This window comes from Cupressus sempervirens, chromosome 1, assembly GCF_028749045.1.
Source record: "Cupressus sempervirens isolate cs-2001-9-10 chromosome 1, ASM2874904v1, whole genome shotgun sequence".
In the NCBI taxonomy this organism is placed as follows: domain Eukaryota; kingdom Viridiplantae; phylum Streptophyta; class Pinopsida; order Cupressales; family Cupressaceae; genus Cupressus; species Cupressus sempervirens.
The window spans coordinates 164,421,094-164,447,282 of NC_143118.1; positions in this window are offsets into that span (position 1 = coordinate 164,421,094).

Sequence of the window (26,189 nt, forward strand, 5' to 3'; positions counted from 1 at the left end):
CTCCATGGTGTGCAACAATATGCCCGAGATACTCCACTTCCTCCTGGCCAAACACACATTTAGATAGTTTTGCACAGAGTTGATGATTAGAGAGAAGTTGCAAGACAAGCTCCAGATGATGGAGATGCTCAGCCCAAGTTTTGCTATATATGAGGATATCATCAAAGAAGACCAGAATGAATTTTCGGAGGTATGGTCGAAATATGTTATTCATCACTGCCTGAAATGTTGAAGGAGCATTCGTGAGGCCAAAGGGCATGACTAAAAATTCATAGTGACCATCATGTGTGCGGAAGGCAGTTTTAGGTATATCCTCCTCATTAACCCAAATTTGATGATACCCAGAACAAAGATCTAACTTGGAGAAAAAATGAGCCCCATGAAGTTCATCAAGAAGTTCATCAACAACTGGAATGGGAAACTTGTCCTTTATAGTGAGATGATTAAGTGCTCGGAAATCAATGCAGAGTCGCCATGACCCATCTTTTTTGCGAACAAGCAGAACTGGAGAAGAAAAGGAACTGGTACTAGGGCGAATAATACCTTGCTTCAGTAAGTCATGGACAAGTATCTCGATTTCGGTCTTCTGATGAAATGGGTAGCGGTAGGGCCTGATGTTGGGCGGAACACTGCCAGGAAGGAGCTGAATACGGTGGTCCTTTGGACGAGAAGGAGGTAATCCCACAGGTGCAGCAAATACACCAGAATACTTGTCCAAAATGTGTTGGAGATCGGCAGGAGTGCTAGAGACTGCTGATGGCTGCATCTGAATGGAATGGAGCTGAGCGATGACACCATGTGAATTCTTCTTAAGAAGTTTTTCCATACGGTGTGAACTGATGATGCTAAGAGACCCTGGTTGTAAGCCTTTCAAAGTGTGTTGGTGCCCCTTGGCTGAAAACTGCATCCAAAGTTCAGCAAAATCCCAGAGAATGGGGCCAAGAGTGCGTAACCATTGGGCACCCAAAACCACATCACAGCCACCTAAGGGTAAGGCAAACATGTCAGAGCGCATGTTATAATCTCCAATAGAGAGACGCACATTGCGACATTTCCCTTTACAAGGTAAAGTGCCCCCATTGGCAATCATGACTTCAAAGCTAGAGCAGGGATGGATAAAGCAATCAGCCTGTTTGGCTATTCGTGGATCAATGAAGTTATGAGTGCTACCAGAATCAATGAGTATAGTAAGAGGGATCTTCTTGAAGAAACCCTGGACCCGCATGGTTTGTGGAGTAGTGACTCCTGCCAAAGCATGGACAGATATCTCTGGTGGAGCTTCTGGTGAAGGAGGTTCAGGCTGGGGAGGCTCAACCTCATCATCCACTGTTTCCTGAGCATCTACATATTCTTCCAGTTCCGGTGGAGAATCCACATCCAAGAGATAGAGCTTTTGCTGAACACATCTATGGCCCTGAGACCATTTCTCATCACAATTATAACAAAGCCCTTTGTCTCGCCTGACTCGCATCTCTGTTTCAGACAAGTGCTTGATCGGAGTAGTTCTGGGAGCTGGTATGACTGGAGGGTTGTGAGAACCTGTATTTCTGAATGGAACAAAATTAGATCTGGGGCGTTGTAGAGCACTAATCTTGTCTTCCGCTAACTTAGCCAACCCAAGGGCTTCCATCATTGTAGTAGGTCGAAACATTTTGACTTCTGAGCGAAGTGCATCCTTCAGACCACTGACAAAACAACTACGGAAGAATTCATCAGACAAGCCCTCTGTGTAATTAGCTAATTTTTCAAACTTTGTCTGGTATTCTCTTACAGTGCCTGTTTGATGCAGTTTAGTGAGTGCTCCTGTGAAATCATCAAAGGAACTAGGGCCAAAGCGCTCCAAAATGAGGGTGCACAATTCTCTCCACGTTGGGTCTACATTAGCCTTGATGTACCAACGGAACCATTGAAGAGCTTCATGTTCCAAATGAAAAGATGCAAGGGGGACTTTGTGGTTATCCAAAGTATTATGCAAGCTGAAATACTGCTCTGCCCTATAGATCCATCCAGTCAGATCAGAACCATCGAAGCGTGGAAAATCAAGCTTTGGTCCACGGAAATTGCCAGAAGAGGACCCAGTATCTCCTGAATGGTTTCGGCTCATGGCTGACTGCTGAAAGTTAAGACCCAGAATTTTGTCATCCAGATCTTGAAGTTTGGTTTTGAGGGATGCAATTTCCTCTTCCATGATTTTTGCTCCTGTACGCGTAACAACCATAAAGCAAGGTTTTTTTTTTTTTTTTTTTTTTTTTTTTTTTTTTTTTTTTTTTTTTTTTTAGGAATGGGTAGAAGATGAGAAACAAAAACTTTTTTAGTTACGGCAAACTTGGATTTGGGTAAAATTCATATAGGAAATGGGTGTTCGACGGGTGGTGGGAGACTATCCGGGGACAAGGGAAAAAGAAAAATGAGGGTTTCAAGGGTAGGGAGGCGAAATGAGGCGAACAGTCCAAGAGAGATAAGGGAGCAAAATGAGGAATTGAATCTTGTGGCTCAGTTTGGTGGCGATTGGATGAGAGGTGAAAAAGATAGGGCAAACCCTAAAATTAGATAAATGAGGGATTTAGGGCTTTGATATGTAAAATTTGGGGTTGGGTCGCCAAGGAAGGAAGTATGCGAAATGATATTGCAGATGTTCTGCGGAAGTATGAGCAGAAACAGAAAGCAAACAAGGAAGCTACGACTAAAAAATAGAAAAAATTTTACTCTTTTTTTTGTTTTTTTTTTGTTTTGAACAGTCGACTTAGAAAAATTCACTCACAGACAGAACAACTGAAAAGAGTTATTGCAATAACAAAAGATATTAGAAGTGAGAGGAACCTGAAGGCCACGACAGAAAAAAAATTTGATGTAATTTCCACCCAGCGAGCCCAAGAGAGTGCTCTGATACCAGATGTGAAGAACCTCCTTATAGCAATATCGTGAGAATGCTCGAAATAACAGAATACAAAGTGATAGCAGAACTCAGAATGAATCTACTGATCGCAGGCCACTTCGAGGGGGTAACCTCCTTTGAGCAAGCTCAATACAATAAATTCGTCCGTGCCCATCAAGGGCCTCAACCTATTCTTATATACTGAGTACGATCTAGAAAAGTAATACTACCTATGCATGTGGGATAATAAAATATACTCACGGGACGACTTACAAAGCATATGCGTCCAACAACACTACTCTAACAAAATAAACAGAAGGAACACACAGGTTCCTAACAAGGTGATGGGTTTCTCCAATGCAGTCTAATCAATAAAAATATTATGCATTTATACAATTATATCTCTAGGAGACTAATAAAAATACACCTATAAGAATAGATTAAAACATCAACACACTATAAAGACTCCAACACAATACACCAATTACTATGTCTAAATTCTTACTTTCTCCCCAAAGAAAAGTATCAAAAGGATCCTATATACATCTTCCAAAGAAACTATGATCTCACTAGTGGGAAGGTGAAATCTTTTATGCTTTGAATTGAATCACTCTATGAGTGTACTAAAGAATATGTGGTTTACATGGATGTTAGGAGGTTCTAAAATATTCCCAAGCCCACATGCCTCTATAAAACTTTATTTGTCTCATAAAGTTACCTTACTAATCTCAATTCTGACTATTATACACAATGGGTATTTAACTCTACAAATCACACTTTCATTAAATGAACACAAAACATATTATGGATCAATGAATAATATACCAAATATCATGTATATAAATAATATAGTATCTATAAACTCATCACAATGTGTTCACCAAGCATAAACACAAGGAAAAAAATCAAACTATATATGAATAAATGTGGAAAAGTATAATATGACCGTGTGATGAAATAACTAATCTAATAGTATTGTATGATATAAGATTATGAAGCATGTGATATAATAGGAACATGCAATATATCACACATTTTGACCTAATTTTCAACTTTCTCCAATTGATAGTAAATTCACACCCTTGACTAATTTTATGTCCTAAAGCCATTTTTTGGATCAAAATTGAATTCTAGCATTATTTTCCTAGTCAAATAGGATAGTAAAACTTTCTAGTCAAACACATTTCACCACTTTCTATATCAAAAAAATTGATGCAACCCAAATTCTTTCAAATTTATATCCAAAAACTTTGGTCAACCTTAGTAAAATCTAGTCAAATTTGGTCAAAATGATCTTCAAAACTATCAAAACTATTTTTACCCCCTCTAATCACTATGTTATTAAATTTACCTCTTTGTGCATCTTCTCAACCTCATTTTGATTTCAATCCTAAGTGGGCAGGAATATTATACCATCAGTTCTCCAAATTACAAATCAATCAAGGCTCCATTGCTATGGGTGTCTTAGCTTCATCAAGGACCATATCAAGTTGATATTCTTTTATCTTATGTATGAGTGATTTCATCACTTTACATTAAGCGACTCAAGACAGGTACACACTATAAACAAGGGCATATTAGTCTCATTGCACTAAATTAGTTTGATAGTGTCTAATCAACCAAGTTATTCATAACATTTAGTTTCACCACTTCACATCAACCTATGCATTCATACCTTTTTCAAAAAAAATCATTCAATAAAGTTTGAAATAGATATAGTTTCTCTTTGATCAGTCAATTTCAGAATCAGTTCCTAGTCTGAGAATATGTCATCACTAAAAAATAATTATTTTACATCAACACATTATCTGACTCAATAAACTACTCGCACAATGACTCAAAGAGGGGAAAATGTGACATAATTTTGGCCTATAAAACTATGTGCCCTAATTCTCAAATAATTAAATTAATTTTTTTATAGGTAATTAGTCAAAGCCTAGGTTAGTTATTATTATATTATTCATTGAAATTAATTATTATTATTATGTATTAAAATTAAGTATAATCAATACCAAGTCCTCCCAGATGAGAGACTCAAAATATACTTTTGTGGTGTAGTCTCTTGCCCACTAATTAACTTTAATCTTATTCTAGACATAATTATGTATAAAAATTCACTTTGAATGATTATTTCATCATTTAATCTAAAAATTCAATGTTATCCTAAATTCTAACCTCCAAAGTCTTCAACATTTTCTAGCTTATTTAATTAAAATAAAACCCACTTTTTAATTAAATAAATGGACTCCACTTATGTTCACACATTAAACCATGTTCTAAAATGAAATAAAAAAGAAATAACTAAAGTAGAAGTGCACATCATTTTGGAAGTTTCTAAAAATGAGAGCACATTGATCAAACAAGGAAACATTTACACAATTTCTCAACTTTGCATTTTAACCACTCATTTGAATTATGTGAATCTATAAAATGAGTCCTTTATCTTATCTTAAAGGATCCTAGCTTTTGTATGTATATGATTACACTACCAATTTGCATTTAGAGTTCATAGAGCTTATCTTCACAACTTAATACCATCTAATCTTTGTAGCTATTATTATTTCATGCATATGGGTATGTGCAGGATCATCATGTGCCAAAAAGTGGCGATCTGAAAAATATGTAGTTCTGAAATGCCTCAAAGAATTTCAAAATCTATTCCAACTTTTTTCCCACCCATCCTGATACTAAATGAAAACAATTAATACCTTTATAATTCCTACTATATCTTTCGATACCAACCTTACATGGTCATCTTCAAAACATCCTGAATATGTGTTTTTTGCATGTTCTTATGTGTTTTTTACTTCAAGCATGTAGCTGACGACTTTTTTTAAACCAAAATTTGATGTAATGAAAAGGGTTTCTTAAGAATGTTCTTAGCTTTTCATAAATGTAAGGTTTGTCAAATTATGAGTTTAGTAAGTAATTATTACTTATTTTCTAATGGAGTTAGCTGCAAAGTGCTGATTGACATACTGGTTGAAAAATAGCTATAACTTTCAAACCGTATAAGATTTGTGAAATCCAAAAGATGCATCACATTCTATGCTTCAACTAGTATAAGAAAAAAAAAAAAAAACTTAATTTTGATTTTTTTGATCTAGTTAAGATGGTTAGACACGGGAGTTTTTAAATTCTAAAAATAGTATAGTAGAAAATTCATAATTAGTTATTTATTTGGAATAAAAATTCCCAAAAATATGCGTCACATCTAGGCATGAGTCTACTTTTTATAACTAAAATTATATTTAAAAATATTATCATTTCATTATGATTAAGGTGGTCAGACATACACCTGCTTTTTATTTTCACCCTAAAATTTTTGTAGTACTGCATTAAAATCCAAAATTTTGACCAATCAAATATTTTTTTTCTCTAGATAAGGCCTTGTATTTTAGAAACTAGATTCAATTTCCTACAGATTATTTTCTTACAACTTTTTGATATAAATTATAGAACCGCTTTAAAATTATGTGTCAAGTTGACATAAACCTGATTTGTTGGTTTTTCACTGCCACTTAAGGCCATAGTTTGGTACACCATGATCCTGCACATACCCATATTTAGCTTAAATCTTTATCATTCAATATAGATTTTAATTCTATTATGTGATGATATCTTTAGAGTTTGCATCCTCATTGCATATATTCTCTTGAATCTTTCATTCTAGAGTGTACTTGTAAGTTCTCCTTGCTACAAATTTGAGAACATTGTTGCATAGATCTTGTACACTATAGATTGAATTTTGAGGTTTTTATTATTGTCTTGTTTGAATTTATTTACTTATAGGTTTCTTTCCTTTTTTATCTTTGGGGTTTTAGGAGGAACATAATGAGCCTATAGAAGACAAGGCATAGGCGATGCATGGGTTGAACAATCTCTAGCATATTTTTTTTAAAGTTGCATATTGATAATAAAATTTTAGGTAAAATAAAATATATTAAAGGACTTAGAATATGGGGATTATTTAGATAATGTATATGTAGTTCTTATTTTTATTGTTTAAATAGTAACAATAATGTGATACATCATTGAAAGATAAAAACAATACTTGAGTTTTGTTGACATTAAGGTCAATTTGTCTATTAGTGACTTAACAGATAGTCATACTTAGTTAGCTAGTTACATTGCTATCGAGATCTATAGTTGCTACCAAGATTATCATTCATCTAGTAGTGTTAACCAAGTATTTTAGTTGCTACCAAGATGAGTAGTGAGATTGCAGTTCATGCCAAGCTTCATAGTGTTTATCTAGCATCTGAGACAATTTACTATATCGCCCAAGCGTAGCAGAGTCTACCGAGCTATCTAGTAGAAGTGATGAAGATCTTAGTGTTAATTGAGCTCTATAGTGTTAACCAAGTTCTACAGTATCTACCATGCTTACAATGTTAACAGAGAGAAACCAATGTTGATTGAGTAATGCAATGTCAACTAAGTGATTCAGTATCTACCAAGTTTCTCAGTTCTCACCGAGTCACACAAAGATGACCGAGTTCTAGCTAATCAAAGTGATAAGTATGGATCAATCTTCAACTTAAACTAAGTTCTAGAGTATGTTGAGTGCTGACAATGTTTTTTGAGTGTCAAAACATCACCAAGTTGAGTTTGAAACTTGAGTTATAGTAATGGGCTGACTTTGTAATTTATGATGAGTTTGGTATTGTAGCCGACTCAAGAAGGTAATTAATTGAATTGAATTGATATATATATATATATATATATATATATATATATATATATATATATATATATATATATATATATATATATATATATATATATATATATATATATATATATATATAATGCATTATATCACATCCAACTAGTAATAGAGTATGAGTACTTGAAGAAGTAAGAAGTAGACGCCAGCGACTTGGAGAATGCTACAAGGAGTATATGGTATTGAAAAGACTTATCTATCATATTGAGGTGATCATTGAAATTCAAGGAATCTCACTTAGCAAATTAAAGTTACAAATCAAAGATTAGCCATTGATTCATTCTAATAGGTGCATTACTCAAATCTTTTAACTGGGTGGACTTAATGATATTTTTATAAATCTCCTAATAGAGTGCATACTTCACTATATGTTTGTAAATCCTTTAACAAAGTGAACCTAACAATCCTTATTGTTCCTAACAGGGCATATCACTAGAAGTGGTCAATTGTAAGCCTTAATAGGCCAACTTTATATTGCAATACTAAAGCTTGTTGGTATCATCCCCACCCTAGTTTTGCTTTCTAATTGGAAGGTTTTCGAGTCACCATATCTTATGTCAAAGTGTTATGAATGTTTTATTGCTTTAATTCTTTCATACATGCAATTAGATCAAAATAATATATGAAGGATTATTTGGTGAAGTGAGATAAGAATTTTATTGATTTCTAATTCACCCCTTCCCTCTTAATAACCTAGCCTACCTTATATTTCCAACAATTGGTATTAAAGCATTTGGTTCTCACATGAGAATTTTAATAGCTTGAGAAAAAATTAGAGGAAATGGAGGTATATAGGCTAGAGAAGGCTACTGAGAATAAAAAGTTGGATCTAGAATTAGCTATTGGACAATTAAAGAAAGAAAAGGAGCAACTCTCTCAATCCTTGCAAAGAAGGAAAGATATTGTAGCACAAAATGATGAAAGTCTCTACATTGAAGAAAGAATTGAAGACTTATTCCCAGAAATAAATTGAGATGAAGCTAATGCAACAATCAAAGACTTACTTGAGAAAAATTTCAATCTTCAAGAAGAAGTTAGAAAGCTAAAAAGAGAGAAATAAATTCAATCAGTTATATTATGTGAAGTCATGGAAGAAAAATACAAATTCAAAGAAGAGATAGAAGAAAAGGACAACACAATTCAACAACTACCCCTTCAACAAACATAATTTATTGATCAAATCAATGATGCAAATCAAGAGCTTATCAATATGAGGATAGATAATGAAAGATTGTAGAATGATCTTAGCATGGGAAATAAAACTAATGAGAGAATGATGAAGTCTCAAGAAAGCATGAATCAATTGAATGATAAAAATCAATATAGACACAAAGGAAAAGCTAGATTAGGATATATAGATGAAGGTGAATCATCTTAGTAAGGAGTTTAAAAGAAAAAAATACCTACTTGCAATCATTGTGGTAAGATAGGTCATACATCAAATAAGTGTTGGAGCAATGGTAAAGAAAAATTCAATCAAAAGAGTTACAACTATAATAAGCATGGACATAGAGCAAGTGAATACACAAAGAAACCTAAGTTTGAAGGAAAGTGTCACAATTACAACAAACAAGGACACAAATCTTCAGAGTGCAAAACCAAGAAGTGGAACCCAATAGAGAAAATTGTGAAAGCAATATTTGGTTGGAATTACAATACATGGTGTAGATGCCACTATTACTATGAGTTTGGGCACATTGGAGAAAATTGTGTAAAATATCACATGAGGAAAAGTGACACTACAAAGAGATGTTTTGTTTTTATAGAACTTGGACATCTTACCAAGAACTGTATGAATAGAGGTAGAGTTGAAGATGAAAAGAAAGCCAAAGATGACAATACTAGAAAAAAAATGAGGCAACAATATGTGCAAAAATTTCCAAACAATTCAAGCCAAAGTCCTAAAGTTGTTGACACTCAAGTCAATGAGTTGCATAGCACAACCACCTCGACTTAGTTCCCTATGGAGATCACTGGAATTAAGATTCAAAAGGAGTCATCTAACATTTGTTTCAACCAGCAAGGAGAAAGATCCATATAAAAATTCAAGATGCACAAGGATCACCAAGTGATGATGGAAGTTCAAGACCTTACCAAGCAAGGTCAGGTCACAAGACCTTACTAAGAAAGGTCGGGTTGCATATCTTTTTTGGATATAGATTCTAAGTTGGTTACTCTACCCAGTACTGAGTTTAGATCAAGTTTGAGGTTTGTATCATGTTGAAGGTGTCTTCTAAGAATTAAACACCAAACTAAGTGGAGGACAACCTGTCACCAAGCGAGTATATGTATGAAGCATTAATGATGATCAAAATGATGAAATTCATTAAAAGGAGGAATCTAAATGTATTGTTTCATCACAAATTTTTAGAGCATTGAGAAAAGAGAGAATTCAAAGCCCCCAAATGATTTAAGCAATTATTTTTGAAGATTTCTCCTATGTACAAAACCCTATAGAGTAATGACATCTTCTAGAAGCAAGATTAAGAAAGGTTCTAAGATGTTGTTCATGGAGTTGATTACAAGGCTCCCACATTCATTTTGATACCAACAATTGTAGAGGATGTTGACCCTATTGGAGTAAAATCCCAAATTCCACCTAAGTTACTCCTTGTTCATGACATTTGAGCATTCTATCATTGTTCTATTCAAGAGCTTGGAACCATAGAAATGAATGAGGCTTTCAAGAAACTTTATGTGGATGGTGTTGTGAAACTTGAGCACAAACATTTGGAGAAAAAGGGTTTGATGCATATTTTACATATGCTGAGGGACTTTCAAGTGAAGTGGATCAGATTCATCTTGGTCCACGTTCATAACATGCAGTTTTGTTTGGATAATATTATTTTGATAACCAAGAAGATGATACACGTGATTATTGGATTGCCCATGTTGAACAAACTAAAGACCACAAAAACCCTAGGTTGGGTTGAATTGGAAAAACATACTCTTGTTGAATGGGATAGAAGAGGTATGAAACTAAGTGGTGTAATTAACATGGAATTTAAGTTTGGCATACATGTGATAGCTCACAAAATCTATAACTCAACCTAGTTGAATAGTGTATCATGTGAAGTAGTTGACTTGGACCTTGCCAAACTGCTGCTAAGTCAGTTGAGCAAGAATATGAAGAGTATCTGAGTACCAAAGAATAATCCATGTAAATTTGGTTCTCTCTTGAAATGTTTATTTTTCTATGTTTAGAAGATTTTCCCTTCTAAAAGAACTATAGTATGGAAGAAAAATACTCTAGTATTGTACCAAATAAATAAATTCACAGCAAAAATGGGAGAAAACTTTGACAATATTATGGATAATTACTTTGAGACATTCAAGGAGAAAATGCATACTAGATAAAGGATACCTAGGAAACTAGTAGAAGATTATGGGCAAGATATCTATTTTATGGTTGATTGTGACAGGGTTTACATTCAAGCAATCAGGCATAGAGTGAAATGGGTTAAACTTTTGGAATATGAGGTTAACATCGATGACACCAAAGATATTGTTGAAGTTCTACTAAATGATCTTGTAGATCCTAAAGCAACATATTTTGGAACATATGATGAGGCTAAGGCCAAAATTGAGCCTAAGATCAAGTTACCCCAAGTAGTGAACAAATGAAGGAAAAAGATAGAGAAAATAATGAAGAATACTAAGAAATCAAGCTCTCCTCTCATGCTGATGGAGGGAAAAGGAAATGATATAACAAAAGAAGATGAAGATGGGGATGTGGAGGAAGCAAAAACTAAGGAGGAGGAACCTCCCAAGAAGAAAGAGAAGGTGATAATAACCAAGCTTGCAAAGTCTTCCCCTGTTGTGTTTATAAGAAGATGTACCAAATCCAAGAGGAAACTAAAGTTGGGTGAAGAAGGACAAAGTTGAATAGATTATATTTTAGAGGTCTACCCCCACCCTTCAAGAAACATTGAATAAAATGGAATAGGGAACATGTATGACATATTTTAAGTCTCTTAAGTATGAGACTAAGAGCCAAGAGGAGAAAAGGAAAATTGAGGATACCCTTGTGACAAAATTGGGTAAGTGGAAGTACTCACCTAATGAGCTAACATAGAAAGTTCCTGATGTACTTTTGAAAGAAGTCAAACCTCAATGGGATAATGCAATGAAAGCTACTAGAGATATCAGTGAAAAAATCTTGAGACAAATTATGTCGAGTCTCAGTGAAAAAGAGGTAAAGGAATCATTAAAAACAAATGAGAAGAAGCTTACATCAAAATTCAATACATGTCTAATATTACTAAAGGACATTGAAAATATGGTGAAGCCCACTAATACCAAATGGAAAAATATTAATGGGTTGCACAAGCCTAGTGACTCTGTTGTGCATGTTGATGACAAAGAATTTGATGAAGATGATGTGGAAGAAGTAGAATCAAAGATGATGAAATAGACAATGTTGATCTTGGTGATGAGGAAGAAGAACAAGAAGCCACTAGAGGAAGTCTTCCAAAAATTCAAAGTATTGAGGAATCTAATGCAGAAAAGATTGCAGAAAAAGTTAACTTCCTTTCCTCATTCTCTAAGAAAAGCCTTAGTGCAATCAAGATCATAGAAGGTTTCTACTGAGTTGGTTGTGGTTGCAACTAGATCACCTAGCACCCAACCAATCTCTAGAATTTTTCTACCTAGTTTTTCAATGATTGAAGTAACTAGCACTTCATCTGTCAAGCAACAAGTCATCCCAACATCAAGCTTGATCGAGAAACAACAAGGTATTCCTATTGTTAATGTTATTTCTAATGTTAGTACATTTGGTGCTAATCCTACTTTTTCAACTATTGTTTTCATCATGGCAAGTGCAATGATAGTTGAGACTCAGTCTCAAATGAGCAATGGAGTTTTGAAAAAGGGAAAAGAAATTATTCATTCTATTCCAACAAAAAATGTTAAAGAAGAGGAAGGTAATGATTTAGATGAGGACATTGTTATTCCAAATTGGGATACCTCAAAACTATTCTAGATCCATTAGTTGAAATCATCCACAAGTATAATGAAGAACTGAATGGACAAGAAAAACTCTTTGGGTTTCACAACAAGTTTTAATATCTGCCCACCACGTAAATGACAAAGAAAATAACATAGATGCTAAAACTCAAGTTTAATGCTAGAACAAGTGGATTTAAAATAGCAAGGTTAGAGATGCTAATCTATGCAAATGATGGTATGCACAAATGTTGGTATGCGCAAATGTTGTTATGTATAGACACTAGTCTACATAGACACTAATCTACCGAGATGATGGCTTCGTAGATGACACTGCATCTAGCGCAAACAATGCATGGATTTTGACAATAGGTTATTGTTTTTTTGATGATTTTTTGAAGGTAAAATAGGGATGTGGGTCCCAATGGGAGTGCTAAAATGTATATGGGAAAACCTAACCTGCCGGGAGCACGTGTAAACAAGCAAATGTTAGTAGTGTATGCATTCAAAATTCAACTAAGATTGATAAAACCACTAAGTCTACTTGAGTTTAACTACTTGTGCAACCACAAATAAAAGTCATCACATAACCTCAAAGTAGCTCAAAAAGGGTTCCCATAAGAGGCTTTGTTGGTATGCTCAACCCAAAACACAACTATTGAATCCCTTGAGTGATAAATGATATGCAAAATGAGATGAATCTAAGGCTAAATGTATTGAGAATATCTTGAAAAAATAGTTATGAATGAGCCAATCCTCAAAGGATTCTAAGATGTGAGATGGAAATGCAATGCAAGAAAGAAACCTAGAACATCATACTACCATGAAAGCTAATGCAAACTAGAAATCTAAGTAATGCAAACAACTACCAAAGGTTAGTTCTAAGCATAAAATCTCTACAAAGCTCTAGAATCAAACTAGCATGATAACAATGCAAATGAGGAAGATGGAAAATGCTTGAGACAAGAGCTCTATTTATAGGTTTGAGAGAGGCCTTGGGGAGGTGGCATCTATGTGGCATCCACATAGGTGCCACAAGGGAGACACATGGGCTAGGGAGACAAGTCATGCAAAGGTCAACATTCAAAGTGTGCTCACACATGTGTGAGAAAACTTAAAGGAAGGAGTGGGGGACAAAGGTGTAAGAAGTGTGGAAGGTGTGAGAGGTGTGAAGGGTTCCTCACACATTTTTGAGCACACACATAGGAACTAAAAGGGGTTTAGCAAGGTGTTTAGGATATATAAGTGGGATTAAGTAGTGGGTAGGCTTAGAAGGATGAAAGTGATGGGTGTAGACTAGATTTTAGGATATGTTTAAGACTAAATTAAATAGGATTTAATTTAATCATAGGTTTAGAGAATTTAATGGAATGGAGAGAATTAAATAAATAAGATTTATTCAAAAGGGGATTTATGGAGCACCATGCATTAAATAAATTTAATACATTAGGGAGGGAAGTATTTAAATTAAATTTAAATACATTAGGAAAGTGAACCCATTTAATTAAATAAATTTAATTAAATAAGTAGAAGAATATGATGAATATAATTAATTAGTAAATAATTAACTATAATGTCAAAAGAAATGTTATATGAATTAATATAGTGTTTAGGACAATTTTAAGTGTCTACAGGTAGAAGGTAAAATAAGAAAAAGTGACAAGTTGTAGAATAGGAAATTAAAAGACAACTCTATAAGAGTATCAAAAATAAAAACTAGATGACACTTCTAACTTACAATTTTCATTTGATGATATTTTGCAATGATGAGGGTTCCTAGGGAGTTTTATTATTGAGAATAGGTTGGATAAGGAATCCTATTCCTATTTCTTTTGACTAAACTTCATTGCACATTGTACATTAGGTTTTATGCTTTTTGGATCCAAAATAGCATGAATAGCACAACATGTTAATTGGTATAGGCATAGGATAATAGGTAAAGGCATGCCAAAGGGAAACCTTTAATAATCGATGTTCACTATGTTATTATTGGTGACTATTTAAGATAGAAGATTCTCAAATGATCAAGGAAGAAGCCAAATCAAGGAATGTGATTGCATTGGATAATGTGAAATTCATAAAGTGATGGACTATATATATATATATATATATATATATATATATATATATATATATATATATATACATATATAGATAGAGAGAGAGAGAGAGAGAGAGAGAGAGAGAGAGAGAGAGAGAGAGAGAGAGAGAGAGATTTTATTAAGGTGAAAATGGGTTTTGAGTGAACCCAAAACCCCTTACAAATTGATTAAAAAGATTTCAAAGTTACCCAAACATCCCTTTGAGGACCCAAGAATAGATTTTGAAGGGACCCAAAACCCCATACAAGAAGAGTGGAGACAAGAATCCTACAACAAGACTAATGATGTCATATAAAGACCAAATGTCTAGAAATTGCAACAAAACCAACAAATGCAAAGAGTAACACTACCCTAAGCTTGATAAAAGAAAATAGAGCATAAAGATATACAATACATCCATATCATTGAAATTGGTTTTTTAACAATAAGACCTCACAACCTACCACCCAAAAGGAAAAACTCATATTTTCATTTACCTCCCTTCTTCTAGAACCAAAGAGTCATATTGAATTGAGGAGGGGAATTTTTAGAATATTTTCTATTCATAGTAATCCAACCATCTTTGACCATAAATTCCTTAGACTACCACAAATGAGAGTCCAAAATAGAAGAACTAGATTGAGACACATGGGCTAGACTAGCACAAGAAACCCTTACTAGAGGAACTCGATCAAACATGACAGGCACATCACCAATACTTTGGATAGAGGTAGCACCTAGAGTACCATCAGAAGACTAATGAATAGATCCAATAGAAAACTTGATTTATTGTACTCTACTAGAAAGAACCATCATGTACAAAACCAAAAATTATATCTCGAGTGGAAATAAGAGGAACAATTGTCTCCTTCTACTTAGAACCAACAACTTCTAGCACAACAAAAGAAGGAACCATGACCCCATCTTTTCCCTTAATAGAACTTGTAGCCTCTATAGGATTTTGCTTCTCAAGAGAGGATATTTTCACCACCGTGTCATGCTATAATGAGGCCCTTTCCACCATGAGGAGGGTTTCTTAGTTTGGATTTTTTCAGTTCCACACTTTGTTGCAATATGGCCAATTTTTAAACCATTTTTTGCATATAAGTGGAAGACCATAATTTAAATAAAAAAATTTAAGATCCCTATGGAATACACAATTTAATCTCAATTGGAAGGCCTTTAGAAGCATCAATATAAACAAGAATCCTAGCATAGGTAAAATGAAAAATATCAGAGGAATTTGATTCCACCATCAGGAAATTCCCTAAGGCCTCTTCAATTTCCTCAAGAATAGATTCCAACTAGAAATGAAGTGGATAGTTAGGAATTCTTACCTAGATTGGCATCTAGCAAAATGATTCAATTGGTGGGTTAAAATCACAATTTTATGGTTTAACCATCAGAGGAAATTAAGAAGATTACCCAAGTAAAGAAGTGATCATAGAGAATGCCCTTCCCATTCTTAAAATTTTTGAATCTAGCAATGAAAAATCCTTTTGCCAAAGAAAAGATATAAATATAATTTGTAATATTAGGTTCTCAATAATTAGAGATCCAAGCATGGAGTCTTAGAAGTGTAGGCCAAGAACCCCTAAATTGACAAACAAAAACATCCTCAAATTAAAGATTTTTAAGAGTAGAGTCAAGAATGAACTTGGTTTAAAGATTAAGTGTTTGAGATCAAATACAAGTGGAGAATTTATTTCAAAAAATTTAGTATCTAAATTGATAGATGATAAGTAGGAGACATTTTTTCCACAGTAATCCAAAGAGACTTCTTTCAAACCCCAAGACACCAAAAAATGATGAGATAGAAAAAAGAAGGAACATATCACTATCTGAAGTAGTTAGAACAATGATTTTTAAGGATAATCTATCACATATCTTTTGGAGAGAAGCAATCATCATTGTAGTAGACACAATGAACAAAGTTTAGATTAGACAATGAATTGGTAAGACACCTTATGAAATCTGGATTGGACATGCACTGTTGGAAATATAAGAGAAGTAACTGAGAGGGGAGGGGTGAATTAGTTACCACAAAAATAAATCCAAGATCCCTTAAGATGTTAATACAATACAAAACCAAAACTCTTCTAGAATTGACATATTGTTGTAACTCAGTTACCATAAGAACACTCAGTTTACACTAAGAATTATTGTCACTTTGTAAACATTGAAATAGTAACTTCTTTAGATGTTTTGTGTGTTTAACCTTAATTAATTTATTTGCATAAATTAAAGAACATGAACATAAGAGATGTCAAGGTTTAACATGGAAACCCAATTTGAAAAACCACCAATTGCAACTAGTTGTTGTATTTCACTCTTTTGAAGTGATCCTTGTTAGGAGCCAATCCATTTAAAGGTTAAAAAAAACTATTAGGTGTGACCTTGTGAGAGGTCTTCAAACACTTCAATCTAGAAATACTACCTTGTTAGAGGTCTTTAGACACTTCAATCTAGAAATGCCACCTTGTTAGAGGATTTGGCAAATAGCTATTAGGGTAACTCTATTAGGAGATTTTATTCACTACTACAATTATTAGAGAGTAACAATGAATTGACCTGATCATTGATGCAACTAACTTTTCTGATTTCAAATCTTAGTTTTGGCTTGAATACTTGATCCTCCTTGATCAAAATGTTCTTTGTAGCTTGATCAACTCAAGTACTCTGATATCCTTCCAATTCACTTCCTTAATTTATATTCTTCAATCCCATTCTTCTTACAATTCAATTCCCAACATAACCTTATACTTATATGATTTACCTTGTCAAGTCGGCTTGAATACACTTTCAAACAAATAATATTCATCCCTTGAGTCAACTAGAACTAGCCAACAAAACTATTAGATCCAATATGTTGATATAGGAAAATGCTTCATTAGCCAAACCAATTTAGTTTACACTAACTCATAAAATAATTTCCTTCATACTTCCTTTGGTAACTAAGTGAGCTCGGTTAACACTGGTTCTAAGCCAACTTTCCTTTGGTAACTAAGTGAACTTAGTTAACACTATTTACCTGAAAACTTTCCTAGAATGCTTAGCATACACATGAAACTTCCTTCAATTCTCAAGTTAGCTCGACTGACACTGATTTCTTGGTAAAGAATTGAATTTTTTGTAACATCAAAGACAATATACAATTAAATAATTGTATTCAACAGTCTCCCTCTTTGGCATTGATAGCAACACATGTCATTACACAAATTTTTTTTAAGAATAGAAATAGAAGTAAGGATAATATCCTTAGTTTCATTTTGATTCTCATTCATGAGAACTCCCTCTATCAGTGTGAACTTCCTTTGACATCAATCTCTTTGATTTATTTGATTTCTCTGATTGCAATTTCTCCTTCTAATAGAAAAATCTCCTCTTTGACATATGGCTCAAAATTTTTGATTTCTGATATGACAAACTCTCCCTCTTTGACATCTTATGTCAAAGAAAAATATAATGTATTTTCCATGTACTTGATGTACTGATTCATATGAAATCTTCTTTGTCAATACTGCATCAACTTGACTAATCTTCAAAATTCTTTGTTGATGCATCACAAAACATTATTAAGTGAGCTTCAGATAGGAGAATGACCCCTATCTTACCTCTTATATAAAAAAGTGCATCCTTAGGTAATGGCTTGGTGAATTTGTCTACAATCTATTCTTTCATATTCATATATTACAATCTCACCTCCTTGTCTTGCACCAATTCTCTCAAGAAATGATATTTTATTGCAGTGTGCTTGATCTTGGTATGCATCATTGGATTCTTGGATACGTTGATTGCATTGGTGTTATCACAAAAGATAACAAATGGTTCCTTGATCTCCTCCTTCATACTTAACAATAGTTGTTTGAACCAAAATATGTTGGAACAATTGAGTGTTGCTGCAACATATTTTGCTTCTACTATAGATTGAGAGATACAATTCTTCTTCTTGCTTGTCCAAGATACTAGCCTCTTTCCTAGAAAGAATTCTCCACCACTAGTTATCTTCATGTCATCAACACTTCCTACCCAATCAAAATTAGTTAATGTTTTAAATTCAAAGTCTCCCCCTTTCTTATACCACAAACCATAATCTTTAGTACCTTTCAAATATGTCATGATTCTTTTTATTGCCATCATATGATTTTCTTTAGGATTACTAGAGAATCTTTCCACCATATCAACTGCTAATGTAATATTAGGTCTTGTGTGTACCACATACTAAAGTTTTCCAATCATTAATCTATATGTAGTCTATTCTACCTCCTTGGAATCATCATTGTTGAAAATATAAGAGGAGTAATTGAGAGGGGAGGGGTGAATCAGTTACCACAAAAATAAATTTAAGATCTTTGTGTTGTGACATGTTGTGTTTCCATCAATTCCAAAGAGGGAGATTGTTGAATAAAATTATTAGAGAGTAATAATGACTTGACCTAATTACTAATGTAACTAACTTTGTTAATTTTAGATTTTACTTTTAGCTTGAATACTTGATCATCCTTGATTAGAATGTTCTTTGCAGCTCAGTCAACTTAGATACTTTATTACCCTTCCAATTCACTTCCTTAAGTTATCTTCTTCAATCCCATATTTTTAAATTCAATCCTCAACTTGAACTTATACTTATATGATTTACCTTGTCAAGTTGTCTTGAATACACTTTCAAACAAATAATATTCATCCCTTGAGTCAACTAGAACTAACCAACAAAACTGCCATATCCAATATGTTGATACAAGAAAATACTTCGTTAGCCCACCCAACTCAATCAAAACCAACTTAGAAAAGACTTTCCTTTAGACTTCCTTTAGTAATTGGGTGAGCTCAATTAACACTAGTTCCATGCCAACTTGCCTTAAGTAATTGAGTGAACTCGATTAACACTATCTACATAGAAACTTTCTTGAAATGCTCAACATGCACAGGAAAGTTCCTTCAATGCCCAAGTGAGCTCGACTGACAGCGATTGCTTAGTAAAGACATGATATTTATGTAACATTAAAGAAAACATACAATTAAATAATTGTATTCAACATACACCTATTATGAAACACTTTAGAATCTTTGAAAGTGAATGCTATATTAAGAGAGATGATGATATTTGGAAGTTTTATTCTAGATGTGTTGAAGAAATGTTTCTTATATATTCATTTAAGATTAAAGAATATAGATATTTTAATAAAAGATTAGGAACTATTTTTGAAAGTTCTAATATGAGAGTTGATAAAAAGTTTAGAATTCAAGAGAGGATACTTTATTATGATTCTTACGAAGAGACTAATCAAAGGACTAACAATTAGAATGTTGAGAAGGAATTATTTTATGAAAATAAAATTTATTTGTAGACTCAATGAAAAAGAGAATAATAGAGAGAAGAACTAAGAACTGGACCTATATCAAAAATCAAATTGAGCAATGAACATTTGACATAAATATTGCAAATAATCACCCTGTGGATCAAATCATTAGAAGTGTAAACAAAGGAGTAATGAAAAGAAATAAGGTTAACTCATAAAGAATTATGGTTGATATCTCAAGTTGAACCTAAAAGTGTTGATGAATCTTGTAATACCCCACCCCTCAGAGATCCTTGGAACAAGGATTCAATACAACCTACGATATTTTGTTTTTAAAACAAGTATGGATGTACATGACACTCAACATACAAGGATCACAAAGATCATAATGGAAGACTTAACCATAGTCTTGGCAACTAATGAATCTCCAAATGCCACTACCAAACTAACACACACAAATAGAGAAATGAAGCCCAAAGGTGATAATAGAACAAAGAGTCTTAGATTTTTCAAAGCGTGGAAAATTAAGAAAACACAAGGGTACTTAAAACACCAAATTTTGTTCCCCAAAAAACTAGTGGAGATGCCCACTATTTTTTGTGCGAGGACAACTGACATAATTTCACAAGAGGTAGTAGAACACACCACACAAGAAACTAACTTTCATGTGAGGAAATGCACCAAATGGTGTGAGGATATGCTTGTCCCAGTAGCCAAAAAACCCATAACTGGTGTGAGGTTTCACGTAAGAAAGTACCAAGAGATACGCAAGAAAACTCAGCACACCATGAAAAATTTTTCACCCTCACGTGAGAAAGTACAATTTTGCATGAGAATTCAAAATAGCAAGCTAGAAAACATTAAGGTAAAAATATAGGAAATGAATTTCCTCTACACTAGGGAGTACCAGATCCATGAATCAAGGCATAGAGACTTGAACACTAAATTACAAGATGGAAACTACTACACCCATTTGAAACATAGTAGTAAAAGATCGTACTAAAGCAACATTGCAATGTACAGAAGCAACATTGCAATGAGAAAGAATAACAAAACTCATGTGCAATTCCTCCCAACCATAATAGCATCATGAGTTTTGGAATTCAATAGAATGCTAAGGGGGTGGGGGTGGGGGGGTGAATCAGTTATCCAAGGTCTAGATGTACAATTAAAACTTTTCACAACTTAGTGAACCCATATCCATAAAACATTTTCATCATGCATGCATGCATTAGATCATACAATCAATTAAAATTGTAGGTTAATGTTAAATAAAATTTGCAAAAATGTAAACATGAAACATAATAGGCTCAATAACACATTTAACACAATGATTTAATGTAGAAACCCAATTTGGAAAAACCATCAGAAAACATGCTACTCATTCTCACTCTTTTGAAGTGATGACCTGTGAAAGGCCAACCCTATTAAAGGTTACAATGCACACAATTAAATGTGACCTAGTTAAAAGATTTCAATCACCCTATTAGGAGTGAGCCTTGTTAAAGGACTTTAGATCATTCACTTGGAATGTCACCCAGTTAAAGGATTTACAAATGACTATTAGGTCAACCTTAATCCAAAAGATTTACCCTAGACTAGTACAATGATTAGAAAGTAATAGTAAGGCTTGATATGATAACAAATTACAACTTCATTTGTAGATTATAACTCTCTATTTCAATCCTCCATTTTGTTTGGCTTTCACACACTTCAGCTTTGATAGCTTTTTCACCCTTCAAGAATCCATACCCTTAAGCCTTCTTTCTTTTCTTGCCAATGTAGTCTCTTCTCTTAGGTCATTGAATGAAGTAATACCCTATACTTCTTTTCTTCCTTAGGTTCTTGTGCATGACAACCTTTGCTTCTAACCAACCATCTCTATAAATATAGAATTAAGATCTTTTGTCGTTCATCCTCCATCTTCCATTTTAGGATTGGGTTAGATTAGGTAGGATTCAATGAATCTACCCATTATTTCATTTCATTCCCTTCTAGAAACTTCTCCTTCAATTCTCTTTAAATTCAGCTCAAAATGGTTCACCATGGACTCTATGCCACCAACTCATCAAGCCTATCTTCCAAATAGTTCAAACAATCCAAGAAATTAAACTTGTCAACTTAGATTCATCAAATTCTTGATCTTTCTCATAATGTTGTCACTTGACATTAACTGTCTTCTGATGCTCGACACATATTACATTGCTCAACATCCACTATCAAGACACTCAGTATGAACTAAAGTTTTCTGGTGCTTGACATCAACTAAACTTCACTCGTCTTACACTGAAATTGACTTTGCTCAACACCAACTAATTTTCTCCTCGGCTTACACTAACTTTGCTTGGCACCTACTATGCAAAATGTTAAGATTGGAAGACATAGTTCATTTAACTTGTTCTTTTGAACTTAATTAGTGTATCCATCCTTTGCAACCTTAAGTAGATTATCAATCCACTATAATATCACCATGTTAATTGATCCTCGTATTCTTTTCCATATCATAACTCAACCTTTTCTCTAGGTGCTATTGTTACCTCATTTGATCAAATCCTCTTCATCAATAAAAAAAATGATAGTACTCAAATCATATAAGTAATTGTCTTACCAACAAGTAGTAGATTTGAAATAGGCGAGAAAACAATAATTGAAACACATTATTGTACTTGTATCAATCTATTTTCAATAATCTCCATGTTTGGCATTGATGGAAAACCAAACTGACCAAACCTAATTAGCATAACCAACAAAATCCAAAAAAAAAAGTTCCTTATATTTAAATCTCTCCCTCTATCAATAACTTTTGAATAGGTTACAAAATTACGTTCTAATCAACAGATAATCAATCAACTCATCCTTATGACTCCCTCTTGATCACTTCTTATCTCATTTGACATTAACTCCCTCTTGTTATGTATTCATGTTTCTTCTATGTTTTCTTTCTTCTCTCTTTGTAGTTAGAATTTCTCCCTCAATAGGATCAAGATTCCTCTCTCTGATTTCTCCCTTATTGATTTCTCCAAATGTCTCTATCTTTTTTATTTTTTATTTTAATAGGATTTCTTCCTCTAATTTCTCATTAATGATTTGTCCCTCTTTGACAAAAATTCCAAAGACTTGTCATCTTCATATGTAGATATGAACATTTTTAGTTTCTCCCTTGGTCACCTAGCTTATAATTGATTTGTAACTCCATCTCTTGGATTTCTTTTGGCAGCTCCTAATGTAAGATCCATTGCATCAATGTGTAACATATTCCAATCAATCTTGTTTAATGCATGGAACTCATCATACTTCTTAGATAGCCTTTGATAGGGGTATCACCCCTAGTTTACCTCTTAGATACTCAAGAAATTTGTTAGGTAATGCTTTTGTGAAGATATCAACTATTTTCTCTTTTCTATTAACATATTCTGTCTTCACCTCTTTATCTTGAACTAACTCTCTCAAGTAATGATACTTGATTGAAATGTGCTTAGTCTTTGTATGCATCATAGAATTCTTTGATATATTTATAACACTTGTATTATTACAATAAAGTATCACAGGTTCTATGATTTCTTCCTTCATACCTTTGAGTAGTTGTTTGATCCATACAATGTTTGTACAATTTATTGCAGCAACAACATATTTATCTTCAGCAATAGATTGAGAGATGAAGTTTTGTTTCTTGCTAGTCCGTATAACCAGCCTTTTGAGGAAGGGTTGCACCACCCTTACCAGCTCACAACCAAACTCACAACAATATGGAGACAAAGAGATGAAAAATTTCTTTACAAAGGATGCTTTTATTATACTTGAAAATCCTTACAACATCAACAATATGACATCACAATATGAATTCTTCCAAAATAAGTTTACAAATGCTTCAACATAAGAGAACTCCCAAATAGGAGCTTCCAAGAAGATTCTTCACACTAAGAGCTTCACCAAGAAGAACTTCCCAAATAAGATCTTAAACATTAAGATCCTTCACCTCCAAAGCTTCTATACAAGAAGACATCACACCTTGAGAGCTTCACTACAAGAGCTTACACTTGAAGAGCTTGAACTCAAAGGAATGTACCAAGAAGAAATTCCACCTAAGATCTTAAACATTAAGATCCTTCACCTCCAAAGCTTCTATACAAGAAGAGACCACACCTTGAGAGCTTCACTACAAGATGTTACACTTGAAGAGCTTGATTACAGATAGTCATAAGCCTTTCTTATATAGACACTTACCACCCCAAGATATTACAAGCACAACTACTATGGGATAAAAGGTAAATTTAAATATCTTAAAACAAATATTTAATTCCCATTCAAATACAACTAAGCACCACCATGTGGGCCAATTAAAAAATTAAATTGCTTTTGTGGATCACAAAAAATATTAAATGCATGATTTAAGGAACTTTCCATAAACTTCTAAAATACCACCTATACAACTCGATAAATGGAATGACAACTATTTTTCTTATTTTTCTATTTATGCCACCTATGCACCTTGAAAATAGAAATTCCCCTTTCCCCTCTTTTCACTTCTTTTTCATCTTTTATTATTTTCCTCTAATTTTTGTCACTTTCTCTCTCCTTCAATTTTTTTAAAAGTAAATTTTGATCACACCCCATTTTTCATGATGTGAGATGCTCCTGCATCAGACACGCATGGTAGGAAAATGTTTTTGGATATGGATTCAAAAAATGAAGTAGCCACTATCGATTATTTTTTTCTTCTTCTTCTAATACATAATTATGATAAGTATCCACTGTTGATATATTTCCTTCTTTCTTCTTTTCCAACACCTAGCTAGAAAAAGTGTTTCCTATTGAAAATACTCCTTTGCAATGAACTTTGTCCAAGTATAACTTCCATCCTCCTCCAATCTTGTTGAATTAAGTACACCTATAATAAACTCAACAACACCATACCAATATTCCTTTTCATACCACAAACCACTAACAAGATCCTCATATAAACCATCATCATTATCTTTCAAATTCATTTCAAATTCAGCATCCCATAATTCATAGAAATTTACCTCTTTCACATATTCATCTTTGATTTCTTCTTCCATGTCTTCAACAACACAAGTAACTACTTCACTCATTTGACTTCCAACCAAGGAATTGTATACATCCTCTACTACTATAACCTCTACTACTATAGTCTTGAAATCATCTTCATCTGCTTTTGGCTCAAAAATATTTTCATCTTCATCTGCTTTTGGCTCAAAAATATTGTCTTATGAGGATGTTGCTACTAAAATGTACTACATCATAAGAATAAGAAAATCTAACATGACAAAAAGTAAATCATTGGATAGTCCAACTAATCAAATTCATCATCTAATCATATGCTAAACATTATAATAAGAAAATGCATCAACCAACCAACATCATATAAACATGATATCCAAGAATTCCAATGAAAGTATAAATCACAAGAAAGCATACTCTAGAACTTGAAGTATTGAGTAAAAATATCAATCAATAGTCACACTAAAATAATATACAGTCTCTGTTCACTAGTCCCTAGCAGTGGTGAAGGTAGTTACATCTCCCAACTACATGAAACTCATAGGTACACTCCCACCATGTTGATGGAGATAATGATCCAACCACAAAATCACATAAAGCATACATCCATGTCTATCACTCACGCTAGACAATAATGATGAAACCAAGATCATGCAAAAATGAAAGTACAATAGGTCCTAGTTAGACCCTCTATGGGTAACTATGTAGGGGATCTAGTGGAGAGTTGGTAACTCAAGATCACTCAAACTATAGCACAAAGACAATAGTTCCCCTTGGTACCCTCAGGAGGCTAATGTGCTAGAACTAATAATTGTTCCCCTCGGCAACACCCTCAAGAGGCTAACCATAATTTATTATCTTATTTAATTTTCTATCAATTAATTAAGTTATCACTTATTAGAAACTTCAACACATACACCATGTGGAGACACTACATGGGTTACAAGAGAAGCCCCTCCACCAGCTTACCTTGCATGCCCATGCTCATCACATGATGAGTACCCATAGGCATGCATATTCCCAACCCAACCCCACATGAATATAACTCCATTGAAATACAAATAGAAGATCAAGCCTCATAAGGCACCTGATAAATGCATGTGCATGTGCTTGGTGCACCACTATCACAAAGATCAAACATAAGTGTTGGGTGAGAACACAAGAAAAATATCACTCAACCAAAAACAAGCTCAGGAGGATGGATATGACATGCATCCCAATGCAAAATAGAAGAG